At 40.2% G+C, this 13484-nt stretch overlaps 1 protein-coding gene across 3 annotated transcripts in view; it reads left to right on the top strand.

The window, feature by feature from the left end:
- The window catches only part of ZNF385D (zinc finger protein 385D), a 622231-nt gene that overhangs the window by 266543 nt on the left and 342204 nt on the right, over nucleotides 1-13484 (top strand). The window lies entirely within an intron of this gene.

Below are 13484 nucleotides of genomic sequence, written 5' to 3'. Positions count from 1 at the left end.
ATAGAGGTACTTCAGCACTGAGTTTTATATGTTAGTATAGTTAATGTAAGATTATATTGTCTGTACATATGATGGCATTCTTTTTGTATTTGTACTGTATTATCACCAATATCATCACTTTCCCAAAATTTCAGGACACATAAAATTCCCCAGGAACGTTACTGATAACCAGCAAACGTAAATTAGTTTTATGGAATAATGCTTTCAGAAGGTGAATGATACATGTTAAACTCTACATTTGATAAATTAATACAGGTCACTCATCCAGTACATATGTACATTCAGAAGAGTGACTCTAATGCTAAATGGTAATAGTCACTAAAAGAAGATTGCTACATCACTGAATTTGTTAATCATACTGCTCATCAGCAGCAAATTGAATCTTTTTCTTTGATATTTTTTCCTCTTGGTGTGCTATGCATGTTTGCTGTGTTTGCATTCCACAGATATGCCCAGAATATAACTCAACCACTCTACCAGGAAATAGAGACAAAAATAATTACCTAGAAAAATACTGAGAACTCCAAGGAAACATTTTGGCGAGAATGATGCTTTTAAGAGAGTGAGCAAAACAAGTGTGACCTGAATTGTAGACCATAAGTTCAAGATTTATAAAGCAATTTCTTAGTAAAATATATACCAATAAACAGAAATTTTAGAGCAAAGTTTTATTATTTTTCCCAGAGTGTTTTTGGTGGTGTCTTTGACATTTTGAAATATTAAAGTAGAGATAACTTTTGATAGATTTGACTTACCACTGTCCTTTATTCAAGAAATCATGTTACCACAGACCATACTGCTGTCAGCAACTCTGCATACCTGATGTCCCACTTGCCCATATATGCATTGTATGTTGAAGCACTGCCAGAAAATAATATCATAAATCAAGAAACAAATTATATTCTTGCTTATGTTGTCTTTGAATTTGCATGCATACACATAGTTACAAATAATCACTCACAGTTATTAAATCCTTAAACAACTACAGTGGCTGATAGATGATTTCCCTGAATTCTATTTGTATCATTTTATAGGATGGAAGGTTGACTCACTGGAAACTGTAATGTAGATCAGAGCCTAAAAGAGACCATTACTCATGCATAGTTATATAGAAAAGGAAACAAATAGAAGTGTCATGCTCACCTCAGATTCTCTCTTCCCTCCCCCCCCCCAGTAAAATAGAAATAATATCATTCATTTCTTAGAAAAGCTGTTTTAAGTCTCAAGTGGATAGAATTACTTCTTTTTAAAGATATGACACTTTATTGGCTTTCTAGACAACATGCCACTTTCCAAAGTTGTTCTACAGTGGTCTATTTCTGCCAGCTACAGTAACTCAGCAATTTGAAAAACCAGGCTACTCACCTGGAAGAACCTGGAATGAAATCCTCGCCCTATTTCAGTCAGTGGCAAGCTCCTCCCACTTCAGTGGAACCAGGATTATTATTTACTCTCTAAACTAAAATGTGGAGGGGGAAAATAAGCAAGACTTACTAAAATGAAATAAGATTATAGTTTTTAAAGCCATGCAAGCCTGTGTGTACATTTATGTTTAAAAGGAATTCAGCAAGTAGTTGATTTCCCTATTCCTTTCAAATGTTTTTTGGCATGCTTTGCATTTTAAAAGTCCATGTACAAAACAGTACATCAAGAATACTATTGATAAACCAATAATCATGATAGATGTACCTCTATCGCTACATGCATTTACTGAAGGCATCATTGCATCATTCCTTTGAAAGGTTTAAGCTTTGCTTGTTGATTTCTCCTCATAATAATAGAAAAACAAACACAGTGCCTTGCAGCAAACATAACCTGTAATAATTTCTTGTACAGAGTATTTTTAACAGTCTCTAAGGGCCCTGTTCAGCATTCCTTTAGTCACTCAAACTCCCATTGAGTTCAGTGGGCATTTTGAGGATTAACAAGTGAGTAAGGAATACTAAATAGTGCTCTAAGATAAGAGTTTATTCAAATGTGAACAAGCCTTTAGGGCTACATTTTCAAACAAAATTATCTGATTCTTATGTACAAATGAAGTTTGTGCTCACATTAGAGTGTTTGTGGGCCAAAAAATTGGCAGTAGAAGCTCCTACCATCTTAGAAACTATTATTTTGACAGTGTGGGCATAGACTGTTCCTCTTCAGATAAACACCTTCTCATTTTACATAGCAGTCCATAAAATATTGCCGCTTCATTTTATTCCTTTAAATGACTATGTTCCAGGGGGACACATTTGAACTATACTTAATTTGAAAAACTAAGTTTAAAGTAGTTTCTTTGTATCCCACTGTCAGTTTGACATGGTTCATATTTTACTTTTTTTTTTTTTAATTTTTTCTTCTTGTACCAGGATGATTTTGTTCCCATTAAAGGCCAGTGGGGCTTGGCCAGCCCCAGTTCCATTACATGGTCACTTTAAGAAAACAAATGTTCAAGGGATCAGCAGACAAATTGGGAATGGGGGCCAGGTGTTAATAAAATGGCTACCTCCTGAATGACAGGATAAAACCAAGCTGTGAGGTGACTGGGGAGGAGGGAGTGTGTGACAGTCAAACACTGTGCTTGGAGCATAGAATCAGGAGAGTAAGTCCCTGGAATGGGGACCTGAACTGCTGGGCTAGGGAAGTCTGCTTGAATCACAGTACAGCCCCAGGAAGGAGGGTTGTGAGTTCCCTGAACCCAAAGGAAAAAAAGTGTGAGTGTCCAGGGCCAGAGCAGGACACCTATTTGAAAGACTCTCCAGGTAGGCCAGGAGCTTCAGTGGGACTGGCAGAACTCCACAGGTCAGAAGGAACTGGTGGGAGTGAGGGTACTGGGTACCTGAAGCCCTGGAGCAAAGTGAATTGGAGACCCTCAAAAGGAAGGTTTGGACCTGAAGGCTCAAAAGAGTCTATATTAAAAAAAATTGATAAATTAGACCCTAAGGAAAGGGGGATGTTACTTGCCCTATTCTGAGCTGTAGAAAAGTTATTGGGAGAACCAGAAGGGAACTGAAATGTCTGTAGTTCCATGCCATGCCACAAGGGGGTGTGCTCTGAGACTGCAGTCTGCAACTCTCCCCTAAGGCACACAGATATAACAGAGACAACAGGCTGACTATGCAAGGGGGAAAGTGAAACAGACTATATTCAAAGTCCTGTCAAATTAGCAAAGAAAGCAACTTGAAAAAATAGAGAAGCTCTTTTTCTCTCTAACCTCTTTCTGTTAGTGTTACTTGTAATTATAGCAGGTAAGAAACTTTCAGACCAAGTATGATTCCGAAGAGGCTGGTGTTCCTTTAATGCTGCCCACTATAGGCCAGATCCTAAAATCATCATCAACATATCATTGATGTCAATGTAAGGATAGGGTCAACATTGAATAAGGATTTGGCCATAACATACTCAGCAGGGTTTCAGTCCCATCTACAACAAGACCACTAGAAGGGGGGGTAACCTTTAAAAATAACCCATTATCTAGCTCATTAAACACTCCTGGGCCACAGAACAGTCTGTTCTTTTTTTAAGCAAGTAAAGTTGGGGAATCTATTTGACATAAATACTTCATTTTATTCGTCTGCAGGCAAAAGCGTCCATCCTTGACATTCTTAACTCCATTAGGAAATTGTTGCCTGTTAAAATGTAGACAAAAGGATAGTGAAGATCTGAGTGGTGCTTAAAATATTAATCTATTGGTTATGGATTATGATGTGGATTACTACAAAGTGGATGGAAAAGTGAGAGGGGATATTATTAAGAGTAAAATTTGCTCAATTGGGATTAAGAGGATTAAGATTGCTGAAATAAGAAAGAAGTGTTTAGTGGTGGCGAGAAGATGAAAGAGGTGGTTCTCTTTCTTTTCTTTTTTCTTTGAAGGTGTGAGCTCTATGGAGGAGATTTGATGTTTGCATTTTGTGGAGCAATGTTTTACAAGCAAGGAGATTAGTTCTCGCTATGCCAGAGAGGTGAGAGATCCATGTTTGGGGATGTTCTTCTGTGATGGTGGTGGAGTTGTACAGTACTACTCTGAGGAGGTGGGAGTTTCACAGGGAGTAGAGATTTATTTATTTTGGGGAAATGAGAACTCTGAAGGGGACAGTCTGAGTCCCTCTAAATTAGTAATTTGGGGTTGTACCTCTGTTTTAAGAGGTAAGGAAGTCACTGTGCAGCCCCTCCTCGATAAACCCAATACAGCACACTAATGATATGGCCAACTCCTGGCCTGCATTGAATCTCCTGTTTTGGGAAAAGCTTTTTGAGAAAGCTGTTGCAGATCAACTCTGCTGATTGCCAGAATCTTCAGACTTCCTGTGTCCTGGTCATCCAGGTTTTAGGTCTGTGTTAGGGGATAGAAAGAGCACTGAGTGGTTTTTTTTGTCCTGGCAATAGACTAGGACAAGATTTCCATGAAGAAGTTGCTGGAATTGGTGAAGTGTTCCATACCTTTATTCTTTAAAACCCAGCTAGGGAACAGCTGTTTCCAGGCAGGTTCTGCTGTTCCTCTCCCTCTTCTGAACCTTTTCTTTTCTCTACTCCTCAGTCTCCAACTCCCTTCTCATGGGAGCGTCTCCCTGCACCTCTGGAGCTATTACAGACTGCAGGAAACATAAAAGTGCTGTTACTGTACTTTATCCTCCAACACTGTTGGGGTGCTAAGGACAGGACAGTTTCTAGATGTCTCCCATGTCAGACGTCTGACTCTTTTCCTTTCTTTCTCCACCACAGTAGGAGAAATAGAGCGAGTATGCAGGCTGTGTATGCAGTAAGTAGGGTGGTGTAAAGGGAACTGTGAGGCATCCAGAAGGATGAATGGCAGAGACACAGCTGAAGTGAAACTTATAAAACATGCATTATATACTTTAGTTATTTACATTCTTTTTCATAACTTGGGTACCTACTTCACAAGAAGCAGTTTAACCTAGAATAACTCATTCATCACCTGGCTAAAGAATGTATACAAAAGTATTTGCCGAGTCAAACTAGTTTGTGAATAAACACTACAGCCAGATTTCAAGGTTCTGAATGGCTGGTTGCTCAAGAAAGATAGGAACTTCAGTTCAAAGTGATATTACCTCAAGGTGGTATTACAGCTCTAATCATGGTCTAATATCAGCACAGACTTCCCACAGGGGCTTAATAGAAAGGGTTAGCTAGATTTTTTTACCTGTAATGTGTCTCTATTGCTACAGAATGAGGGGTTGTTGGTGAACAGCCAAAGGGGTCCAGGCTGGTGACAAGCTATTTGTTGAAGGTGGTAGCTTTATTTTTTTCGCTTTGATGGTGATTCATTGACCAGTTTCCTGTTCATAAGGCTCATGTCGACCAGTAAGAATACACTGGAACTGAAGTATTTTCACTGTTTGTGATTCACTCTAAGATAAGCCTTTGCAAAGCTTCCCGGGGGCTATCCTGCCTGGTGGTTGGCTCCTTGGCTAGCTTAGCATGCTGCGTGTTCCTTTAACATAATGGTACGCCCCTCTTTGCTAAGTCCATTTTTGAAGTTTTCTGGTTTGTAAATGGAGTACCACCATACTTTTTTGTTTTTATAAATGTTTTTAATCCTTTATACGTAAATATGAAGTCACTAAAGTAGAACCGGCTGTGAATGTTACAATAAAATATTTTTCATTGGAAAATGCTAATTTTTCAATACCAAAACATTGAGGAAATGTATGTGTTGATGAAACTTTCATTGGGAAGATTTCACAGATGCATGCTAGCCCCATAGCCCAGTGGTTAGGGCATTCACTTGGCATATGGGAGAACCGGGTTCAATGCCCTACTCTGAATCAGGCAGAAAAGTGTCCTAACCATCAGGTTATTAATCAGTATCTCAGTCTCTCCTGGTGAAGCTGTTCTACTTTGTGTAAATAATAACACTGGTCTACAATTTTTGAGAAGTCGTCTGCTTCAGAGATAAAATGTGCTATTTATTATGTATTTTGATGTGCTGAATTCAAATATGACAATTAAAACAACTGATTGGTTACTGTTTCTAAGATATTTAAGTTTTTACATTTTATGTCTATGTATATTGTGTAGATAGTAGAGTTTTAATCATAAATTGTAAACCTAGGTCTTTTCATGTGTTTATGGTTGCTTTACATGATAATATTTCACCTGTCCTGTTTATGTAACACTTTAAAAATCAGCAAAAGGGTTATATAAATAAAATGTATTATGAAACAAAAGGCAAAAAACTATTATGTACATAGTTTAGTCCTATTCAGTGTCTACTCGGCACTTCTTGGCTTGTCTCTTGTATTCATTAAATGGAGCATCTCTTGTCACTGTCCAGCAATAGTCTGCAAGCATTGATGGGCTCCATTTGCCCTGATAGCGTTTCTCCATTGTTGCAATGTCCTGGTGAAGTTGCTCGCCGTGCTCGTCGCTCACTGCTCCGCAGTTCGGTGGGAAAAAAATCTAGATGAGAGTCCAAAATGTATCTTTAGTGACATGTTGCAACCAAGGCTTTTGTATGCCTTGAGGAGGTTTTCCACCAACAACCTGTAGTTGTCTGCCTTGTTGTTTCCGAGAAAATTTATTGCCACAAACCGGAAGGCTTTCCATGCCGTCTTTTCCTTGCCACGCGGTGCATGGTCAAATGCATCATCTCGAAGAAGTTCACGAATCTGAGGACCAACAAAGACACCTTCCTTTATCTTAGCTTCACTTAACCTTGGAAATTTTTCATGGAGGTACTTGAAAGCTGCTTGTGTTTTGTCAATGGCCTTGACAAAGTTCTTCATCAGACCCAGCTTGATGTGTAAGGGCGGTAACAAAATCTTCCTTGATTCAACAAGTGGTGGATGCTGAACACTTTTCCTTCCAGGCTCCAATGACTGTCGGAGTGGCCAATCTTTCTTGATGTAGTGGGAATCTCTTGCACGACTATCCCATTCGCAGAGAAAACAGCAGTACTTTGTGTATCCAGTCTGTAGACCAAGCAAGAGAGCAACAACCTTCAAATCGCCACAAAGCTGCCACTGACGTTGGTCATAGTTTATGCACCTCAAAAGTTGTTTCATGTTGTCATAGGTTTCCCTCATATGGACTGCATGACCAACTGGAATTGATGGCAAAACATTGCCCTTATGCAGTAAAACAGCTTTAAGACTCGTCTTCGATGAATTAATGAACAGTCTCCACTCATCTGGATCGTGAACGATGTTGAGGGCTGCCCTCACACCATTGATGTTGTTGCAGGCTACAAGATCACCTTCCATGAAGAAGAATGGGACAAGATCCTTTTGACGGTCACGAAACATGGAAACCCTAACATCACCTGCCAGGAGATTGCACTGCAGTAGTCTGGAGCCCAACAGCTCTGCCTTACTCTTGGGTAGTTCCAAATCCCTGACAAGGTCATTCAGTTCACCTTGTGTTATGAGGTGTGGTTCAGAGGAGGAGGATGGGAGAAAATGTGGGTCCTGTGACATTGATGGTTCAGAACCAGAAGTTTCATCCTCTTCCTCGTCTGACTCAAGTGAGAATGATTCTGGTGCATCAAGAACTGGCAGTCCTTCTCCATGGGGTACTGGGCCTATAGCTGATGGAATGTTTGGTTAATGCACAGTCCACTTTTTCTTCTTTGACACACATTTCCCAACTGGAGGCACCATGCAGAAGTAACAATTGCTGGTATGATCTGTTGGCTCTCTCCAAATCATTGGCACTGCAAAAGGCATAGATTTCCTTTTCCTGTTCAACCACTGGCGAAGATTTGTTGCACAAGTGTTGCAGCATATGTGTGGGGCCCACCTCTTGTCCTGATCTCCAATTTTGCAGCCAAAATAAAGGTGATAGGCTTTCTTAACCATAATGTTTATACTGCGCTTTTGTGATGCAAAAGTCACTTCACCACAAACATAGCAGAAGTTATCTGCACTGTTCACACAAGTACAAGGCATCTCTGCTCACTTTGGCTAAACAAAAATGTGTCCCTTTGCAAAATCAAACACTAACAAATAAGAGAGCACGACACTATATGATTTCTAGAGCTGATATAGGGCAATTTGTTCAGCAGAGTGATGTAAGCTTCGTTATGATTGCATCATCCATGACTTCTAGGAATAACATGATGCAATTCATATCATGTATGATGCAATACCAGCTTCAGATTGCATCATTCATTGTTTTGCCTAAAAAGCAAGTACTGTCCAAACCCAGTCATAGATTTATTCATAGTTCCAGTCAAAGATGTATTTTAGTCATTTCTGGTTGAAATTGAGATCCCTTCCCTTTATAACTCACTTATCCTCCGCCATTTTTAAGCATTATTTTCATTCTCAGTGACCCAGAATTAATAAAGTTTGACTACATTTATTTCAGAAGCATTTTGGCTGTAGAGCAGTGTAATCTTTGGGCCAGAGAGTCTTTGACTTTTAAAATACTTTTAATAAAATCAGTATATAAACACAAGAAGTAAAAACAAGAAAATATATTACAAATTCAAAAATAATTGCCCATCCCAAACAGTACAAAGTGCATTTCTAATAGCCCACTGCTGAATAAATTGATCCAAATAGCTTATGAGTATAATATCTGAACTCCAAATGAAGGTGTAAAACCACTAAAAATCTAAAAAACTGAAGAACTTTAGCAACCCCAGTATCAAATAATTTACATTTACTTTTTTTAAATGTCCATCTTTGCTTGACCCAAAATAAAATTTGCAAGGCATACCATAGATCTATTTGTAAACGTATACTTAATAGCAAAAATAAATACAGTTGGAGAAAAATCAAGGGACAATACCTGAGAAATACCATGTAGTAAAACAAATAATGGGTGTAACCTGGAACAAGTAAGAAAAACAGTGTCATAAGACAGTGACACAACATGGACCTCTCTGGAGTCAAACAATGCACAAAAACATTTGTGACGATACCACCATGAAGAATTCTCCATTGGAGATCACCCATCCTCTTCGTAATTGGAGGCTTGCATGCAGCTTGACACGCTGGTTGGCTGGAGTCCGTGCCCAGAAGCTGTCTTTTCCATATCATATTGGGATAATCAACAAAAGTTCAAAATGATTAATCTTTTCCACAAGCATATACAGTGACTTATGGCCTTAGCTATTAAAAGTTAATTCAGAAGACCCATTGAATTGAAGGCATGCAAGCTGCCCGGCTTGTCAACATCCCAATCCACAGCAGGAACAATAGACAAGAAAATAAAAACATTAGTATAATCAGGAATGGCTCCCACAAGGAGGCAACCGTCTAGCCTGGCAATACTGCTCCCAGGAAAGGCTGATTCCACTTCCTGATTAAAATCGAGAAATCCAGGGAATGAAATGAAAACCAAGCTTGACAGCTAAGATATCCACTAAGACCCAGGGAAAATTAGCAAAATCAATTAAATGAACCAGTTTTGTTTCACCTGCTGCAATAAGGGAAGAGACAAGACTCCTAGAAATAAGACTGGAATCCTCATGGCTGGGTTATAAACAAGGATTCAGTATGTAGCCTTGAGAACTCCCGCTGCCTATCCTGTGGCCTCTGTTTAAAAAATCTCCAAGAATTAAAAAGGCTTTGATTAAAAACAAGGTAACACCTCAAAATTGAGGCACCCAGGGTCCACCAAAAAAGTTCCCTATCAAAACCCACCCCCCCACCTGCTGAAGAAAAGCAAAGACCAGTTGCATCCAAGGAACAGGTTCATCCACAAACACCAGCTTCTGCAGAGACTGTAACCAAAAAGTAGCAACTCTGCTCAAAAGATCAATGAGACCTTGACCCCCTTCCACAATGGGCAGATACATCAATATTCTACTTCAGCCAATGATAACCATCCCAGAAAAAGTCCAAAAGAATCTTCTGAACTTTTTCTAAATAGAGTGGAGGAAGATGCAAAACAGTTAAACATTTATGCCACAACATAGAGGCAATTAAATTATTAATGACTAACACCCACCCTCAGAAGAAGAATTGAGGAAAATACCACTTCCACCTTTGCGACCTCTCCTCTAACCTTTCCATAACTCCCTCCCAATTCTGACCCAAAATATCATCCAGTCCCAGCATAATTCCGAAGTGCTTTAAAGCCAGTTCTGCTCCACAGTAGCCTCATTGGCAGGAGTGGGAGATCACCCATGCCCCCAGCAGGAGTGTGTCCCTCTTCCTCCAATTTATGTAAGCTGAAGAAGCCTGCTCAAAAGAGCGCTGACTTTCAGTCAAAAGCTGGACATCACAATCATGAGTAATAAACACAGTTACGTCGTCAGCGTGTGCAGTGACTTTCACTGGAGTACAAGCCTGAACAGGAAGAGAAAGGTCAGAAAGGCTCTTTTGCAACATAACTGAGGCTCACAGAACATACAATAACCCAGACATCAGATTCCCCTACAGACTGGAAAGGGGGACCTCAAAATACCATTCACCTTAAGTAGACTCTCTCTCTCTCTCTGTATATGTATGTATATATATACACTCTAACTGCAGGAGACAAACCTGGGCCCAGAATCAAAAGCACAAAGGGTGAGAAACAAATATCCATGATCTAAACAATCAAAAGCCTTCTCTTGATCAAGGGAAACCAACCCAACATGCAAAGCAAGCATTTTTTTGAAATTACATCCAACAATAGGAAAAGTATAAAAAAATGGACCTGTTGGGGATGCAATAGGTCTAATCAGGGTGCATGACCAAATCCATCTCAGTTTTCAGTCTGTTTGCCAAGGCCTTTGAAAAAAGTTTATAGTTGGAGCAAAGCAGGGACACAGGTCTCTAACTCTTCACCTCCCCAAGGTCCCCTTTCTTGGGGAACAGGATAGGAACCACTTGAAAATAACTGAATGGCAGTATCTTCTCTCTAACGCTCTCCTAAAAGACTTGGAGCAAGTCAGGCTCAAGAAGGATCCAAAGGGCCTCACAAAACTCAATAAGCAAACCATTAATGCCTTTCTTGGAGCAAAGTCATTTAGAACAGAAGTGTATTCTGAGAATTTCAGGTCCTGTTCAACTCTGTTAGCATTCAAAGTTGAGTTCCTAGAAAGATCCAAAAAGTAGCCACCGAGTCTCAGATGGATATACAGGAATGATGGATGCATAGGCTCTGTTGCAGAAAAAAAGAAAAACGAAAAAATCCACAGCAAAGTTGCTAATCTACACAGGATCTGAAAGTACTCAGTCTGACAACATCTTGAAATGGACACATCTTCTGCTCTTCATTTTTCTTTTCCAGGCCAAAGAAAAACGGAGTAGTTGCATCCATTTAAGAAAGGAGCTAAAATTGGGCCCTAACCAGTGCACCCTGAACTTTGCTATCCAACAGGTCCTTCAAGAGCTGGGTTTTTTTTTAAATATTTCAAGCTCTTATGCAACCCAACTTCATTACACCATGAAAGCCTTTTTCAAGTTCCACAAACTCCAACTCTAACTTCTCCATACTCCAACGAAGGCTACAGGATTGTCTGCTGTGTGTATTGCTGCCAAAAACATGTCATATTAACCTTACACACCACTCACCATTGTCTCCAAGAGGTAAAAAAGTCCTTTGAGGCAACTCAGGCGCCCCAAAAATAGAGAGTCTGGAAAAGGGTGAATGTTAAAATGCCAATATAGATTATGGGCTTGACTAGAAGGAAGAGACAACACAAGTAAGACCTGATCTGAAATCCCAGTAGGGACAGTACTACTGGAAAGTAAACAAAAATGGTGCCTAAAAACATTAAAACTGTCCAAATGGTCCACAAAGAGCTGACACTAACACTCAACCAGATAGACTGCCGCACATCAGTCAGGTTAGAAGCCTGAAAAAAAGCTGCAAGTTGCTGAGCAGACAGTGGATGCAGTTCTAATTATTCCTATCCAATCTCGCATTAAAAGTACAAGTAAAATCACCCTCCCCCCCCCCCCAAATTAAAATATTACTTGTCAAACAATTTGTCAAAAGAGCACCCCAGGTCAGAAAAAACTCAGCCTGACTTTCCCTGCAGTAGGAGCATAGAGATTAATTAAAAAAAATAATTATATTGATCAAAAAGTAGCTTGAACTATCAGTAAACATCCTGGAACAACTTCCTGTATAACCACTGAATCAGGCTTCACCCTGTACGCAAAGAGAATGGCCACCCTGTGTAGCCATGACTCAGAAGAACCTCCCTTTCCCAATCAGCAGCCAATCAGTTTGGTTGCCTGCATCTGTGTGCATCCTTTTCAAAAATGAAATGTCCACCTTTTTCTGGGACAGATACTCAAAAAGAGCCATATGTTTTTTAATGTCCCTGCACCCATTCACATTCAGAGAGCCACATATAAAATTATACACCAGACTAATACTCATCAGAAAAAATAAGAAAAAGACAGACATAGAACTCCTCTTCCCCCCCCCCCCCGACCCCCATAAGAACGGCCATACTGGGTCAGACCAAAGGTCCATCTAGCCCAGTATCCTGTCTGCCGACAGTGGCCAATGCCAGGTGCCCCAAAGGGAATGTACAGAACAGGTAATCATCAAATGATCCATCCCCTGTCATCCATTCCCAGCTTCTGAGCAACCCCTCAAATAAAACCACCAAATTCTCCTAGATCCATGAATCCCCAACATTTCCATTGGTCAAAGAGACACACACTTTAGTCATCAGAGTATTTTTCAATTTGTAACGCTTCTGTTTGTCAGACTCAGACAAAAACATATGTCTCATAGTATACTGAGCAGACAACAAAAACAAATTAAAGTTAAGAAACCAATCTGCCACTTCTGCTCCACATTTCTCTTTTGTCTCATCCAGAAACCTACCAAATAGTATCCAGAATATATCCCCTTGAGCCAGTTCAGGACCCAAAGAATCTGTGAGTTTGTCATCCCTCATACCCTCCGACTGAGTTGCTACTGACCTCAAAGGGGGGAAACCTCAGAGAGACTGGAGAACAGTGTTCTTCCTAACTGCACTGACCAAACTAGCCCATTTCACAGCCCCCTGTGAAGGGGAACTGGAGAAACTATAGCTCCCTCTTCCTTATATGCCATTTTTTGCTTTGCGGCTTTGAGTTCCATAGCAACTGGTTCAGCTTCCATTTCGCAGTTGGGCTCAGGCTGAGAGGCCACTGAGTCAGGACCCACAGAACCAGTAATGTCATCTCCCCCAGGTTGCAAGGGGGGCACTAACCTCTCAGAAATATCCCCACAGATATCTGGAGACTCTTAGGACCCAGTCTCTGCCACAGCCAGCCCACCTTGTGCTTTAATCTCAGAAACTCCCACATTCCGAGGTACAGGGTCACTATTCTCAGAGGCAGTTTGCCTCCTCTTAGGGGACTAATTAACCAAATATCTCAGAATCCCACAACGAACACAGACCATGCCCTCAGTAGCAACAAATACAATATAGTCACACTCCCCAATCCTATACTTCAGGATTTAAAACTTTGGAAGCATTTTTTTAATAATCTACAAATTTGTCTATGAAAGGACAAAGATATGCCAAATCTCTGGGGCTTTACAGCTCAAAGGAATCACCCTAATAGGGCTAGTCATCTTATCATAGTTCACCA

This window comes from Trachemys scripta, chromosome 2, assembly GCF_013100865.1.
Source record: "Trachemys scripta elegans isolate TJP31775 chromosome 2, CAS_Tse_1.0, whole genome shotgun sequence".
NCBI classification, from domain to species: domain Eukaryota; kingdom Metazoa; phylum Chordata; order Testudines; family Emydidae; genus Trachemys; species Trachemys scripta.
Note: the sequence above shows the minus strand (reverse complement) of the source record. Positions and strands in the feature narration are given on the sequence as shown.